This window comes from Mesoplodon densirostris, chromosome 18 (assembly GCF_025265405.1).
Source record: "Mesoplodon densirostris isolate mMesDen1 chromosome 18, mMesDen1 primary haplotype, whole genome shotgun sequence".
In the NCBI taxonomy this organism is placed as follows: domain Eukaryota; kingdom Metazoa; phylum Chordata; class Mammalia; order Artiodactyla; family Ziphiidae; genus Mesoplodon; species Mesoplodon densirostris.
The window spans coordinates 39,872,191-39,888,354 of record NC_082678.1 but is presented as its reverse complement, the minus strand read 5'-3'; positions in this window follow the sequence as shown (position 1 = coordinate 39,888,354).

Below are 16,164 nucleotides of genomic sequence, written 5' to 3'. Positions count from 1 at the left end.
CCTACATTCAAGCTTATGTTCTGGTGTACACACACCTTTTATGGCCCCCGCCCCCCTGAAAGGATGGTAAGGTCTTTAAAGGTAGAAATTAAAGTCTTATACTTTATATCCCCTAGTAGGTAGTATTTCACATAGTTTTGCACATAGTAGGCACTCTAAACATTTAGTGTGAGGTAATGAATTTTTAAAAAGGTGCACATAATGTGATAAAGTCTGTTCTAAAAGAATACACAGTCTGTTAGAACTACTTAGCTTACAGGCCTCTCGACGTGCGTGTCTTTACAGGACTTCGTAAGTCAGGGGGGAAATATTCAAAAAGTGTGAGATGAAGCAATCGCGTTACATCCATGTACCTGAGAGCTGTCTCAGGGATTCTCTGGCGGAGGCAAAGGAACACAGAGAATTAGAATTGATGCATTATTCGTACTGCTTTATGAAATTACTTTCTTCCCAATTATTTACAATAGCAAGTCAGCAGATCCTTGTCATTTATTGAGTTCAGATTTCTGGTTTTTACTGTTTATGAGCCACTGCAGAGTCCACACTGTCTAGAAATTTGCCTTTGTCCTGGGAATTCCATCACCTGGGAGGCTGGCACTCAGAAGAGAGTCGCCAAGCTGGGGGTGGGCGCAGACTGCCAGCCAGCATCTCAGCATCTCAGCATCTCACTGCAGCTTTGTCCTTCTCGTCTTCAATTTTATTCAGGAACTTGAGGATTCTCAAGACTGTGGGATGTATCCCTTGAGAACGCTGAGGGCCCATTTTAATCTTGATAAGCTGCAGCTCTTCATTCTTGGAAGTTCTAAGCACACTCCTTGCAGAACTGAGTGAGGAGAGGACCGTGTAGGCTACCAACAATGCTTATTTATTCTATCAACAAACTTATAAAGAGATTTACAATGTGCTAGGCTCGGTGTCAGAGGGTGGAATACATACAGTAAGGTATATACTCTCATGTGAATGCAGTGCTCCCTTAAGTGAGGACTGTCCTTTAGAGAACTTCCATACTTTTCATTGTTCTCTCTCATTTTCATGTTTCACCCTCCCAACTACACAGTGGAACAGCCAGGAAACATCTTAGTCCCATTTCACAGATGATGAAGGTGAGGCCCAAAGAGATTCAGAGAACTGCCTGAATTTAGATGGCTAAAAAGGCCTCCCAAACTCAGACCTCCTGACTGTAAATCAAATGCTCTTTGCCAGATTATACATGTAGAGAGTCAGGGATATCAGAGACAATGGATGGAATTTCAGAGTAATTCCACCGAAGTCCTGGATGGGCTTCTAGAAATATTCCCCCCATCCCCAACCTCCAAACAAACACAAAAAATCAAAGAAACATGCCAAAGAGTACCAACTGGTTGAACATCTGAAGGTCCAAATATAAATGACACACAGAAGCTTCTGAGCAAACCAAATTAGCAATGGAAAGTGACAGGGAAGTTTTCCATGTCCCCGAGTGTTTCATTCAACCCTCTGTTCTTGTCTGTGGCTTGGCCTGACCGAAGAGCTCCAGATGGAATGGATAGTGTCTGGGGCCAGTCTCGGGCTTGTGTTATGACTGCAAGTGGGCATCTTGCCAGGTTGGGCCTTCACTCTGTCCTCCCAAAATGACCCTGGCCTACTTGGGCTGGCTGAATTATTTAAATATTGTACATTACTAGTTAATAGACACAACATATTGAAAGTTTTACAATCAAATATTTATGCTGCTAGAAAACATTTTAGATGATCTTTAAACAGCCATGTCTATTTATTTTCATTCTCTGATCTTTCTGTTTTGTATCAGAATCGGAGAATTTAGCCTATTTACCCAGAAGTAAATATTATGATGAAAACATGGGTTGGCTCAAAAGTAGACTTAGTAAAGTGCAGAAGTATTTTTTGTTAGTGTCAATTGCACAAGAGCCCCGGCACGGTAATACATTAAGACGTTTCTTTGGGATGCTTGAAGCATGGGGATTAATATTTCATGGCTAGACGCTGCCTCTACCTGCCTCTGGCCTCCTTCATGGAGCAGCCTCACCATCCTTTCTGTCCATTCACTCCTTTTGTGAAATGGAGAGAAACTCTTCTGGGGCAGAGAGCGGGCATTTGCAGGTGACTGCAGTCAAAGAAATACATTTAATACCAAACCTTGGGCTGCAAGTAAGAACTGACACTCAATGATCTGAAGTCTTCTGTTTGGCAGTTGAGGGCCACACAGCCCTCAGCTGACCTCCTCCTTTTTGCCAGATACTTCTAACTTCTGAATACTTCTCCCTAACTCTGTCCTTGTTGCTGCTTTATGAGGCCTGAGAGCTAGTCACTGTGTTTCAAGGGCAACTTATCTCTGCCCTAGAGAGGGTCCAGCCAGTATCTCCTCTTATTACTGAGTCAGAGAGAAAGACCCTCCTTGAATATCAGTGGTTTTTCTCCATGTCCTTTCCAAAGAATAGTCTTAAAGATGCAAAAAAGGCACTAGAAAGTCAAAGGGCCAGAAAGCACCATCTCTATTGATGAGCCTTGCATGCACCCCCATCTCTAACTTTGGGCTCAAGATCTAATTTCGACCCCTTAGCCTTAAAGTGGCTCTGTATGCTCTCTACTCCTTGGGCTTCATTCCTCCACTGATACCTGATTTTTCCAAGCTCTGGCTGAACTCCCAATCAGGCTCTTACTTCTATCTCACCCCCTCTCTTCGAAGGCCAGGTTACCTGCAGCTCCCTGCCCTGATTTACGAGGAGCCTCATTAGATTTGGAGAAGGTGGTGTGCAGGGTTTAAGGTGAGTGGGACCTGTGTCTTAAGCATCTCCTAACCTCCTTGAATTTCAGCTCCTGCCCCTAAAAGTAGAGGAAGATGTATAGGTCATGGGATTACTATGAGGAATATGTAAGAACTTATATGGATTATATGCAAAGTGCTTCATACTATGTATGGTCCAGACTGCGTGCTCATCAATTAAGTAGCAGTAACTATTATCACTATGTGTGGGACAGATGCTCTTTCTTTTTTGTTTGTTTTTAATGTTTATTTATTTATTTATTTGGCTGCACCAGGTCTTTAGTTGCGGCACTTGGGATCTTCGTTGCAGCATGAAGGATCTTCTAGTTGCGGCATGCATGTGGGATCTCATTCCCTGACCAGGGAACCTGGGCCCCCTGCATTGGGAGCTCAGAGTCTCAACCGCTGGACAACCAAGGAAGTCCCTGACTTTCTCCAAGGTCTCCCAGGTCTTGACCTCCCCCGGTTGCTCTCCAGTCCTAGCATGGTGTTTTCCAAGTATCTAAACATTAGCTCTTAATTAGTGGTTCATAGCTACAAGAAGAGGCATGGAGATAGGCCATAGGCAAGAAAGAGAGCGAGAGAGAGTAAAGAAAGATGGGGGGGAGATACAGGTTAGAACATCCATGCTTTAGGAGAATTACTCATTATATTAAAGATCATAGCCAGTGAAGAGAAGGTAAAGAAGAGAGGCCCCTTTCTACAGGAAAGACAGGATTAAAATGAGACAGGAACTTGAGAACTGGACAGGCAGCCCTGAGTCATAAAAATCTTGGTTCAATTCCCATGAGGGGTCCTGGACAAGATCTATTTCCACAGATCTCAGCTTTCCCGACTGTAAAGTGAGATGGTCCCATTGGATTCATTCAACAAACGCTTAGCAACCATTTATGGAGCACCAGCAGTGTGCAAGGTGCAGCCCTAGGCACTGGGGTTCCCAAGGAGCACCAGAGACAAGATTCCTGCCCAGGTGTCAGTAGTGGAGACAAAACAGACCCACAAACAAAAAACCAGATAACGAAATATGATCATTTCAGTCCATGATAAGGGACTGGAAAAAAACAAAACAGAGAACCTGATAGAAAGTGGCTGGGAAGAGTGGGCTGCTTCAAGGAGGAAGGTCAGAGAAGGTCTTTCTGCGAAGCTGATTCCTATGTGATTGGCGCCTGGGCCTTTAAAGATCTGGGGGAGAGTGTGTTCCAGGCAGAGAGACGCCTTGGCCACTTGTAGTGCTGAAGGAAGAGAACGGAGTGGTCAACAGGGCCCACAGGAAGGGAGCACAGACAAGACTGCCTAGTGAGAGCTGTGGTCTTCACAGGGGATGCTGCTGGGGTCAGGGGACCCTGGGAAACAAGCGCCCTGACCTCACTCTCCCACCTCCGTGGAATCCCTGCCAGAGCTCCCCGTTGGCTGGACACACCGGGAAGTCAAGAGGGCAAAGGAACCTGTTAACCCTGGTCCTATTGGTCAACCTCTCGAGCACTGTCCCACCCTTGTGACCCCCTCCCCAGAGTGGAGGGTAGGACAGAGGAAGAAGGAGGGAGATCGGAGATGAAAAAAGAAGATAGCAGGTGATATCCAGAATGGCCATGATGAGGTGCGTGCTTTAACTCTGAGGGCATTGGGAAGCCACTGGCGAGTTTTGAGCAAAGAAGGACTTTAAACTGATTTATGTGAAAAAGATCAATCTGGCTTCTATGTGGAGAATGGACTTTCCAGGGGTAAGACTGGAAGTTGGGAGAATATTTACAAGGTTATTACACGATCTAAATGTTTTAAAATGCATGTTGGGGTGGTTTAGCATGGGGGCTGAAGATAAAGAAAAACAAATGGATTCAGGAAATACACTGGAAAAACATTTTAGAAGCAAGTTCTGCCATTGCCATGAGCTAAAGGGAGACCCTTCTCCAACGCTGATGGGAAATAAGAATGTACGTACACCCTCAAAGTTGCGAACCCTGGAACCTCGGCACCAGTACCGACTAATGTGGCTTTTATAGTGCAAAGTGCATTGAGATAAATGTGTCAGCTCTATGCAGTCTTTATTTATAAGAAGGAGAGAGAAAATAAAGAATTTTCCGAGCCTGGCATGTAGAAAAAGGATGTGTCCAGTCGACCCGATAAATAACAAATTGTAAAGTCTTCTAGTTTTATTGTTGGCATTATCATAAAGAACATGCTGTGCTTATCATCTGGTTAAAGGGTTTTCATTCTTTGTGATGTTGAAGTGAGTTATAATCTTTAATAAACAAATAACGTCAGTAATTTTTAAATTCCAGAGTCATGAATGTTTGTAGGATTTTTTTCCCCTTTCTCTCTTTCTCTCTCTCTTGGATGATGCTTTTTGTCAGATATCAGAAATGCTTTTGCTGTGATCCCAGATGAGGTATCATTTCCAACTAAAGAGCTAAAATCCATCAATGTCTCTAAATGTCTCTAAAAATCCATCAATGTCTCTTTAATCACAGACTATATCAGTGGTGAGAAGCTTAAAGGCTGGTGCCATAATACCAATCCCAAACCATTATTCACTCCTGAGAAGTTCTGATGTCCCATAAATAAATGTAGGTAGACTACCAAATTCATACTCTCATGGAAGGTAGGCCTAGCCTGTAGCTGGTCGCAGGTCAAAGAAAACTGTGGAAAGATTTTTTGCTCATCTGCAAATAAATAACTTAGGATAGTCAAGGGAATTGATCTTTTCTGCAAAATGTATATATAAGCATCACAACCCCTAGAATCTTTAAAAATAAAGAACAAATATGTGAAGCACTTCAGACACATCTGAGGTCAAATCACAGCCCTACCACTAAGCAGCTGGATGATCTTGGTCAAATCGCTTCACCTCTAAGCAGGGCTGCTTAGAGCAGGGGCTTTGGGAAAATATTTTTCCCAAAGGCAAGGCTCTTGTCTATATAAACAATTTGAATAACTCAAAATCAGCATGGCAGCCTGATAACACACCAGTGAGAGGAAGTTATCAGCTCACCAGGCTGCCCTCCTGGCACCAGGTCAGGTCACAAGGATCTGAGATGACTCATTAGGCTGCAGTTCTGGAGTTCATTGGGCATCTGGTCAACCCCACCACAGGCTAGAGGGTTAAAGAACACCCCAAAGGGGAGAAACAGAGACCAGGGAGTAGGGCCCACCCTATCTGACTTGGGCTCAGAGCACCTAGCCCAAATGACTCTGCTGGCCTCCACAGTTCTCAGAAGACCTAGAAAATTTCAAGGAAGGCAGTCCAAAGCATAGGGGGGCCCCTGAGATTTGGCATCTGGGTCTGAGGATAGTACTCTCTCTGGACCCCAGAATCCCTACCTGCAAGATGGGAATAAAAAGTGTACCTACTTCCTAAGGCCATTGTGAGTATTAAGTGAGATAATAAAACCATTCAGATCCCTAGTATAGAGTAAGCATTTACTTCATGTCAGCTAATATTGTTGCATACATGTGTATTATATACATAAATGTGTTTATACACATGAATATGTATGTTGTAGCCCATATTCAGAAAACTTTTGGATGACAGATGTATCTATCGGTATTTAACACTTGGCTCTATTCTCTGGCAGGTGCAGTGTGTGTCCAGCTTCAAATCACCCATCAGCAAACCCAGATAGAGCAATAACAACAAAAAAAAGAGGACACAAAGCCTTTAGAGTTCTGAGTTCTAATTTCACAAATTTCCACCCAAGCAGATATTAGTTTGCAGGGTTTTTCTTTTTCTTTTCAAATAGGGCAAGAATAAAACTTCCAAAGGCTAAATACCTCAAAATTGAATATTGTTTCCATTTTTATGATTCACTTAAGTATGGATCATTCCACATTTGTATTTCCAGTGGAATCTTTAGAAAAAACTCAGATGCCAGCCAATCCAAACCTGCAGCTCAGGGGTCTGACTGCAGCATCCCTGGCAATGGCTCCCCCACTTGCAGGACCATAATCAGCTATGAAGCACCAATTTCATGCAGGGACAGCCTGGCCTGATGAAACTGGAGGGTGTTTAAAGGATGTTGACTTTCTCACTGCTTTGGAATGACTCTGGCTATTTCCACCACAGAAAATAGTTATTTCCCAAATGATCACCATTCACAGACTCTAATATGTAGCATTTGTAGAGCACTTTAAAGTATGTGAGGTGCGGGACGTCCCTGGAGGTCCAGTGGTTAAGAGTCCACGCTTCCACTGCAGGGGGCGTGGGTTTGATTCCTGGTCGGGGAACTAAGATCCTGCATGCCGTGTGGTGCAGCCAAAAAGTAAAAAGAAAAAAAAAAGTATGTGAGGTGCTTCTCTGCAGCTTAGCTTTGCCCATAAATGGCTTTTGGTCAATGGATATGCTTGACTGTCTGCATTGCTATCACCGCCGCCATCATAGCCATCTTTGGGGGGGGAGCTCTCCTTTTGGGGGAACTTTCCACGTGCCAGGCTCTGTCCTGAGTGCTATATGTGTATCTATTTACCTGTTAGGTTCTCTCTGTAACTTTTTGGATTAGACCACCATCTTACAGATGAGGACACCGAGGCACAGAGAACAGAGAGGTTAAGTAACTTGCCCAAGGTCACACAGGTAGTAAAGGTGGGACCAAGCAATTACACTCAGGCATCTGGCTCCAGAACTCACAACTTTTTTTTTTTTTTTTTGCTGTACGCGGGCCTCTCACCGTCGCGGCCCCTCCCGCTGCGGAGCACAGGCTCCGGTCGCGCAGGCCCAGCGGCCATGGCCCACGGGCCCAGCTGCTCCGTGGCATGTGGGATCTTCCCTGACCGGGGCATGAACCCACGTCCCCTGCATCGGCAGGCGGACTCCCAACCACTGTGCCACCAGGGAAGCCCCAGAACCCACAACTTTTGCCATGACTAGCCTTCATGCCACTGCTGCACCTGACCACAAAGGGGAAAATTACACCCCCAACAGCTCTATGTTTCAATAACCTTTCCAAACCCAACCCTCTGCAGACATGTACATTTTATTGGATCTTCTGGGATTCATCTTTGGTCATTTTTAATAAATTTTCTTTCAAACACACTGGAAGATACCCCCAGCTTCATGTCATGAAAGTCTTTGACACACAGTTACCATTCTTTAGCTTTAAATGCTAATGTAACAAAATCCTGGCTTTTATGGATTTTTTGGCGGGGGGAATGGGTCAGTACCAAGGTCAGTTCGTAATAAAGAATTTTCCAGAAGAAAAACAGAAATTGGCAACGTACTCTAAGAAAATCCTGCATGAGCCAGGAAGCAATGAAGAGATGTTTAAATTTTCCCTGACATGAATACTGACCACCCAGGGGAATAAAGAAAACACCTGTTGAAGCCTGGGCACATGTATACCCAGAGAGGGAAACCAGAGTGGGCTTCTGAGTCACCTGTCAAATTACAGGCTGCGTGAGCTCGTGAGAAGAACAGCCACACAGAGGCCTTGAGACCCAAGACCTGGTCTTGCCTCTACCTAGAGGGACAACTTCCCATGAATCAGTGACCCTCTCTCCTGCGTCAGTTACTTCAGCTGTCAAAAAGTGTCTCAGAGAACTCCCAGAATGGCTACAAAGGAAAGTACACACTCCAGGGCTTTAAAAAGTTAAAAGTACATGTGACCTTGGGGAAAAGAAGCATGAAAATAGTGCAATTATAAGACAGGAAAATCTTAGGGCAGGGAGGGATGAAAAAGTGGAGCAAAGAGGATTTTTTCAGGGCAGTGAAACTACTCTGTATGATAATGTAATGGTGGCTCCGTGTCATTACACAGTTGTCCAAACCCAGAGAAGGTACAACAGCAAGACTGAACCCTAACGTGAACTATGGACTCCGGGTTATAATGATGATTCAATGTAGGGTCATCAGTTGTCACAAATGCATTCCTCGGGTGGGATGCTGATAATGGGGGAGGTTGTGTACGTCTGGGGAAGGGGGGAGGGAGATACAGGAACTCTCTGTGCCTTCCTCTCAATTTTGCTACAAACCTCAAACTGCTCTAAAAAAATTAAGTCTTAATAAAAACAAATCTTATAAAAAGAGAACTACTAAGGATTGCAACCCCTGCCTGAACATGGTGTAGGTTTCAGTCTGAGAGTTTCAGGAATCCATTTCTATCAAAATGGCATATTTGTTCAAATCATATCCATAAGGAGGAATTTTGTGGCAGAAGCATTTAGTGGGTCTGAAGGTCCCTTGGCTATTTGCTGAAATGAACGATTTTTTTTTCAAGTTTCCTTTTACTGAGACCAGCTGAGGGTATTCCTGGTTAACAAGCCTCCCACCATGAATTTTCTTTCCTGTTGTCATAGCTGGTTGGAACAGCACTTGGAATTTTCCCTTTTCAGACATTCTCACTTGGAATGTACTAATTATAATAGTCAGATGTCAGTTTCAGTTAACCTGTTCTAACTCTCTGTGTGGTGTTTCCAAGGGGAGAGAAATAGCCTTTCTAGACCACGTCCCCTAAAACTAAAAGCTCTCCTCCCTGACTCACAGCCCTGGAAACGTGGGGTGAGATAAAGGTGAGGTTTGGAAAGCTGTTGAGTGATTGGGGTCCAGGAAGCAGCACCGCTGGCCCTGCCCCGCCCCTCCCTGCTGGGGCGGTGCTTCTCCATTCCTTGGCCATAATAGGCATCCAGGGTTAATGAGACTAGGCATGCGTGATTTGTAAGGTCATCTGAAGCAGGTCAGGGATTTATGGGCCTCCATTCTGTTTTCTGGGGAGCGGGGGAGATGGCAGGCGACTGAAGCAAAGGGAAGAGTTAGGAAACAGAATGTGACCAGTTGCAAAAAAAAAAAAAAGAAAAAAAAAGAAAAAAAAAGATTTGGAAGAGAAAGCACACTCCCACATCAGATCACACTTTATGAACCAGAAGCGGTTTCATCATCCCTGGAAAGTGTATAAGTTTGCATCGGGCCCTGAATGGAGTGAATCAGAACAAAACAGTCCCTACACCCCAGGCGTCATCCAACCAACCCCTGTTATAACAACTATTTGAAAACCACCATTTAAGATGTCTTGGTAGAGATAAAGCATCTAAGATGTAGCCAAAGCCCTCAAGAAATGTATAATATATTTGCAGAAGAGAAGATCAAAAACCAGAAACACTATTCTATAGACAATAATTCAAATACAAAGTATGTCAAAGGGCAGTTTATCATGAGAGGATTAATACAGGAAATTAGCAAAATAGAGCAAAAGGAAAAATAGATAGTGGGTTACAGATAAATGAAAAGGACATTTCTGTCCCCCAATAGCCTAGAAGCTAGTGGAGGGATGTTCATGTCAAAAGTAATCCATAATACTCCTTGATCAATGCAATAACAAAGTATAAGCAAGATATGAAAGCAGCAAAGCAAGGAGGGTGTGATTAATTCTGCCTGGGCCTGTCAAAGGTTTTCTGAATAAGGTAAAGTTTGAATTGGGTTTTGAAGTATAAGTAGGATGTCTCTAGACAGAGAAAGGAAGAAGGAATTCTAGGTAAAAGAAACAGGAAAGGAAGAGGGACTTCCCTGGTGGTCCAGTGGGTAAGACTCTGCGCTCCCAATGCAGGGGGCCCGAGTTCAATCCCTGGTCTGGAAACTAGATCCCACGTGCATATGCAACTAAGAAGCCCACATGCCGCAACTAAGAAGCCCGCGTGCCGCAACTAAGACCCAGTGCAGCCTAAATAAATAAATAAATATTTTTAAAAAAAGAAGAAAGAAACAGGAAAGGAAGAAAGAGAGAGAAAAGCCTCAATGTTTTTAAAATTATTTGTTACTGCAAGTAAACAGAGGATGAAACGGAAAGAAAGGCAGGAAATAAAGTAGGACTTCATGGGGCCAAATTACGTGGGGTTCTCCATGTCATACTTAGGGGTGTGGACATTATCCTTCAGCAGTAGGGAGCCAAAGAAAGATGTAGGCAGGAAGCAGACTGATCCTGCTTATGATTTAGAAGTACCATTTTAATGACAACATGGAAGATGGGTTGGAGCAGGGAAAGGGCAACCACTCAAGAGACACTGGTAATAATCCAGGAAAATACCAAGGGGGGCTTGAAGTAAGGAAGAGGCATTAGGAGCAAATTAAGGGGTAGGTTCAAAAGGTATTTAGGTGGAGAATGGAAAAAGCATGGTGACAGATTGGTGGTGGGGCGAATGAAGGGATGGTGGGCCATCTCCCAAGCCAGAAAATCAGGGGCTACTGTCTTGGTCACTCAACAGGAACTGCAGGAGAAAGAGTAGGTTTGTAGGGAAACTTGGTGAGTGGAAGTATAAGTTAGGTGTTGTACCTGTTGTTTTGAAGAGCTTTGGAGAAACCCCAGTGGAGAAGGCATTTGGATATGTGGGAAAGGACCAACAATGCCTGATCCCTGAGAGAATCTAGAAAGACAAAAACTGACAAGTGTCTATTGGACAAGTAGGTGATTATTTGTCATCCTAGTGCCCTCACAGAGTAGACAAAACAGGGCTTCCCTGGTGGTGTAGTGGTTAAGAATCCGCCTGCTAATGCAGGGGACATGGGTTCGAGCCCTGGTCTGGGAAGATCCCACACGCCGCAGAGCAACTAAGCCCATGCGCCACAACTACTGAGCCTGCGCTCTAGAGCCCACAAGCCACAACTACTGAAGCCTGCACGCCTAGAGCCCGTGCTCCGCAACAAGAGAAGCCACCGCAACGAGAAGCCCACACACTGCAACGAAGAGAAGCCCCTGCTCGCCACAACTAGAGAAAGTCCGCATGCAGCAACGAAGACCCAACGCAGCCAAAATAATTTTTTTTTTTTTTTTTTTTTTTTTTTTTTTGCGGTATGCAGGCCTCTCACTGTTGTGGCCTCTCCCGTTGCGGAGCACAGGCTCCGGATGCGCAGGCCCAGCGGCCATGGCTCACGGGCCCAGCCGCTCCGCGGCATATGGGATCCTCCCAGACCGGGGCACGAACCCGTATCCCCTGCATCGGCAGGCGGACTCTTAACCACTGCGCCACCAGGGAGGCCCCAAAATAAATTTTTAAAAAACAAAACAAAGGGGAATTGAAGAATTTGCACCATGCAAATGGCACCCATCCAATACTGAATGACAGCCATGAGTCCAGCTGTGGGCATCACACTTCCAAATTCCGTACTCTCCGCGGCAAGCAAGTCACAGCAGTGTGACAGGCTCTTGCATATACCCTGGACCCAGGGACACCATCATTGCATAAACTCAGTGCAAACCAGTTTAAGCAATACTCGTAATGGAGCTGGGACGACTGGTGTAGATTGATTCAAACACTGTTAAATGCACATTTTTAAAAATTGAAGTATAGTTGATTTACAGCGTTGTGTTAATTTCTACTGGACAGCAAAGTGATTCAGTCATACATATATATACATTCCTTTTTTATATTCTTTTCCATTATGGTTCATCATAGGATAGTGAATACAGTACTCTGTGTTATACAGTAGAACCTTGTTGTTTATCCATTCTGTACATAGTAACTTACATCTGCTAACCCCAACCTCCCACTCCATCCCTCCCCCATATTTTAGATTCCACATGTAAGTGATATCATATGGCATTTGTCCTCTTTCTGTCTTACTTCACTTAGTATGATAACCTGTAGTTCCATCCATGTTGCTGCCAGTGGCATTATTTCATTCTTTTTTATGGCCAAGTAATATTCCATTGTATATATGTGTCACATCTTTATCCATTCATCTGTTGATGGATATTTAGGTTGCTTCCATGTCTTGGCTATTGTGAATAGAACTGCTACAAACATAGGGGCAGATGCACATTCTTTATTTCAGATCTATGCTCCTCCCACCCTCTTAAAGTGAGAGCAGCAAGGAAGAAGCTGAAGAGGAGGTGATGACAGATGCGTGACTTTTTAACACAGCGACCCTGTCCTCTAGGAAATGTGGCCCAACTCAGTGGCTCTAACCCTGAATTATCAAATTGGATTCCCTTTTCCTGGGCAGGAGCTAGGATAGAGAAATGAAAGAGAGAAGGGAAAAGTGAGAGGTATTGCTGGCAAGCAGGGGAAGAAGAAGGAGCCGCGACAGATACTTTCCACTGAAACTACTTCCTTTACATTTGTTTAACTTAAAGTCTTTGTTTAATTCAGGCAAAAGTCCTTTTGTACTCACGTTCATGAAAGAAAACAGGCTATATTAATAGGGTGGGTCACATGAGTTCCATCTGAGATCTCATTACATTACTCGTGTAATAATGACATTGGATTTCTGGTTTATTGGGAGTTTGTGGAGGCCCTGCCACCCTATTCTTGTCCCCTGGAGGTCCAGGATCATATCTGCTTTATCTTTATAATCCTTACAGTGCTAGAACAAGGTCTGTGCTTTATAAACATTTCTGGAATTGAGATGGAGAGGCTGAACTTGACAGGAAATTGACACTGAAATTGATAGGTGGAGGCTGTATTCCTTAAGTAGGTAATTGGTAGTCCAGATTTCACCCCTCCTTCCCAGGATCTAGATGGAGCCTCTTGGAGATTAGAGCACAAATTTCATCGCAGGGGTCACCAAGCGGGACTGCATGAATCTCCCTGAGCGCGCACACATGTTCCACTGACCCCAGAGATGGATTTATTGTGAAGGCAGTGAAGCTTAAACTTAAGGGACTTGCATTGGTGCTATGGGTGCCGGGAGGAGCTGAGAATTCTCGAGAGTTCCAGGTGGGAAGAGGAAACCAGGATGTAACTAGGAGGCATTTCTGAGTTGCCATTTCCAGCCAGTTGACTTCAGGGTCCCACGAGAAAGAACTGAGTCTTCATGCTCTAGTCAGTTGTCAATCAGAGGTGATACGCTACATTACCCACCACATTTCTAATTTAGCACTCATTTTTTATTTTAAAAAATTTTTTCCATTATGGTTTATCCCAGGATATTAATATAGTCCCTTGTCCTATGCAGTAGGACCTTGTTGTTTATCCATCCTATATACACTAGTTTGCATCTGCTGACCCCAGCCTCCCAATCCATCCCTCCCCCATCCCCTTTCCCCTTTAGTAACCGTAAGTTTGTTTTCCATGTCTGTGAGTCTGTTTCTGTTTCATAGATATGTTTATCTGTGTCATGTTTTAGATTCCACACATAAGTGATATCATATGGTATTTGTCTTTCTCTTTCTGACTTAGTTCAGTTAGTTTGCTCAGTATCTTCATCTCTAGTTGCCATTTGTAGCTGCAAATGGCATTTATCATTCTTTTTCATGGTTGAATAATATTCCATTGTATATATAGACCACATCTTCTTTATCCATTCATCTGTAGCTGGGAGGGGTGGGTGGTGTGACAGATGACACTGCCATGATTAGATTCTGTTCTATGGTCAAAGTAAAGAGGTTTTGCAGGTATAATTAAGGTTCCTAATTAGTATGACTTTGAGTTAATCAGAAGGGAGTTTATCCTGGATGTGTCTGGCCTAATCAGGTGAGGCCTTTAAAAGAATCTTCCCTGAGACTGAGATTCTCCTGCTGGCCTTGAAGAAGCAAGCCACGATGAGTTCTAGAGCTGCAAGGAACTGGATTCTACCAACAACCAGTGAGTTTAGAAAAGGACGCTGAGCCTCTGATGAGACCACAGCCCCAGCCAACACCTGGATTGCAGCCTGTGAGGTCCTGAGCAGTGGGCCAGCAGAGCCAGGCCCTGAATCCTGACCCATGGAAACTGGAGACAAGAAACGTGTGAGGGCTTCCCTGCTGGGGAAGATCCCACATGCTGCGGAGCAACTAAGCCCCTGCACCACAACTACTGAGCCTGCACTCTAGAGCCCACGAGCCACAACTACTGAAGCCCACAAGCCACAACTACTGAAGGCTGCATGCCTGGAGCCCGTGCTCTGCAACAAGAGAAGCCACCGCAATGAGAAGCCTGTGCACCACAACAAAGAGTAGCCTCTGCTCGCCGCAACTAGAGAAAGCCCGCATGCAGCAACAAAGACCCAATGCAGCCAAAAATAAATAAATAAATAAGTAAATTGGAAAAAAAAGAAACGTGTGGGCTGTTGCAAGCTGCTAGATCCATGATAAGTTCTTACACAGCCTTAGGTAACTGAGGGCAAAGGAAAGGAAAGCCACAACCAGGGAAAAGGATTTGGGATTACCTGGTATCATCGAGAATGGATGCAGAAGGGGGGAGGGTAAAGAGAAGGACCTAAAACATGCAGGAAGAATTGTTCTGGGTAATTATTCTTCCAGATGTATTATTTTGTTTCAGTGCCCCAACACTTCTGGGAAGTGAGCATTTCTAACTCCATTTTACATGAAGATGCTCAGCATCTCAGAAGACTTCAATCACTTACTCGAGGTCACATGGGTAGCTTAGGTTCAAATGGAGAGCTTCCCAGCAGCTCATATCTCTCCCTTACATCACATCGCATCCCAGGCTCACTCTAGGCCTCAGGGGGATAGCAGGCCCCCGAGAGGTGCTGCCAATGTGATCAAATTGCTGCGGTAGCCCACTGCTCCCAAAGCACAGCAGCTTGGGACATCTGCTTCCCTCGGGAACATCCTCTTTAAATTCCACCAAAAACATTTTTTTTTTCACAAAAAAATGCTTGCATAGAGGGGGCAAGGATAAGCTTCTATATGAGCATATTTATATCCATAGATATTCCATGCTATAGGGGGTATAAATCCCAGAGGGCTGATGTCAGCAGCTCCACGCTCCGATGGGAAACTTGAGGAAGGCTACGGTTACTAGCATTTCCCAAACTTACTCAAAAAAGAAACCCCCCCACACACACACACGCACACGCACTCAGGCCTGCAGAAGGAAAACAGTCCACTCCTGTCCAACTCATCTGGGTCAGGCAGACCCTTATCCCGACTTTCACTGCAAGAAGAATTCTCCGCCAAGTTGCCATGTATCGCTCCACAGCCCTCAGGATAATAATCTGTTTGGCTTTTTTTTGTTTAATGTGGCTCAGAATAGTTTTTTCTCTGCTCAGATAATTTGGCAATATTCCTTCTCCCACCGGTCTCCTCCCTGTCAAGGACCTCCCTGCCACAGGTATCTGAAAGCTGGCCAGGGTTCTTCCAGGCTCCTGCGCATCTCTGTTCCCAAACATCCCCCCACTTGACCTCTTTTCATTGAAGATCAGGAGCCTGGGGCTCAACTGAGGACAAGAACAGGCTGGTAGGAAAAGGGATCACTCTGTGTCACAGATACCATAATGCCCCTACTTCCTATGTTCACATCTTAAACCCCAGGAATCTGTATGTTACATCACATGGCAAAGAAGGGTTAAAGATGCAGGTGGAATGAAGGTTGATAATCAGCTGACCTTACAACGGGGTTTATCCAGGTGGGCCCAGTATAATCACAATGTCCTTAAAATGAGGAGGGAGGCAGAGACGAAAGGGCAGGGCCGTATCACGTGAGAAGAACTTGACCCATCATGCTGGCTTTGAACGTGAAGGAAGAAGCCAGAGACAAAA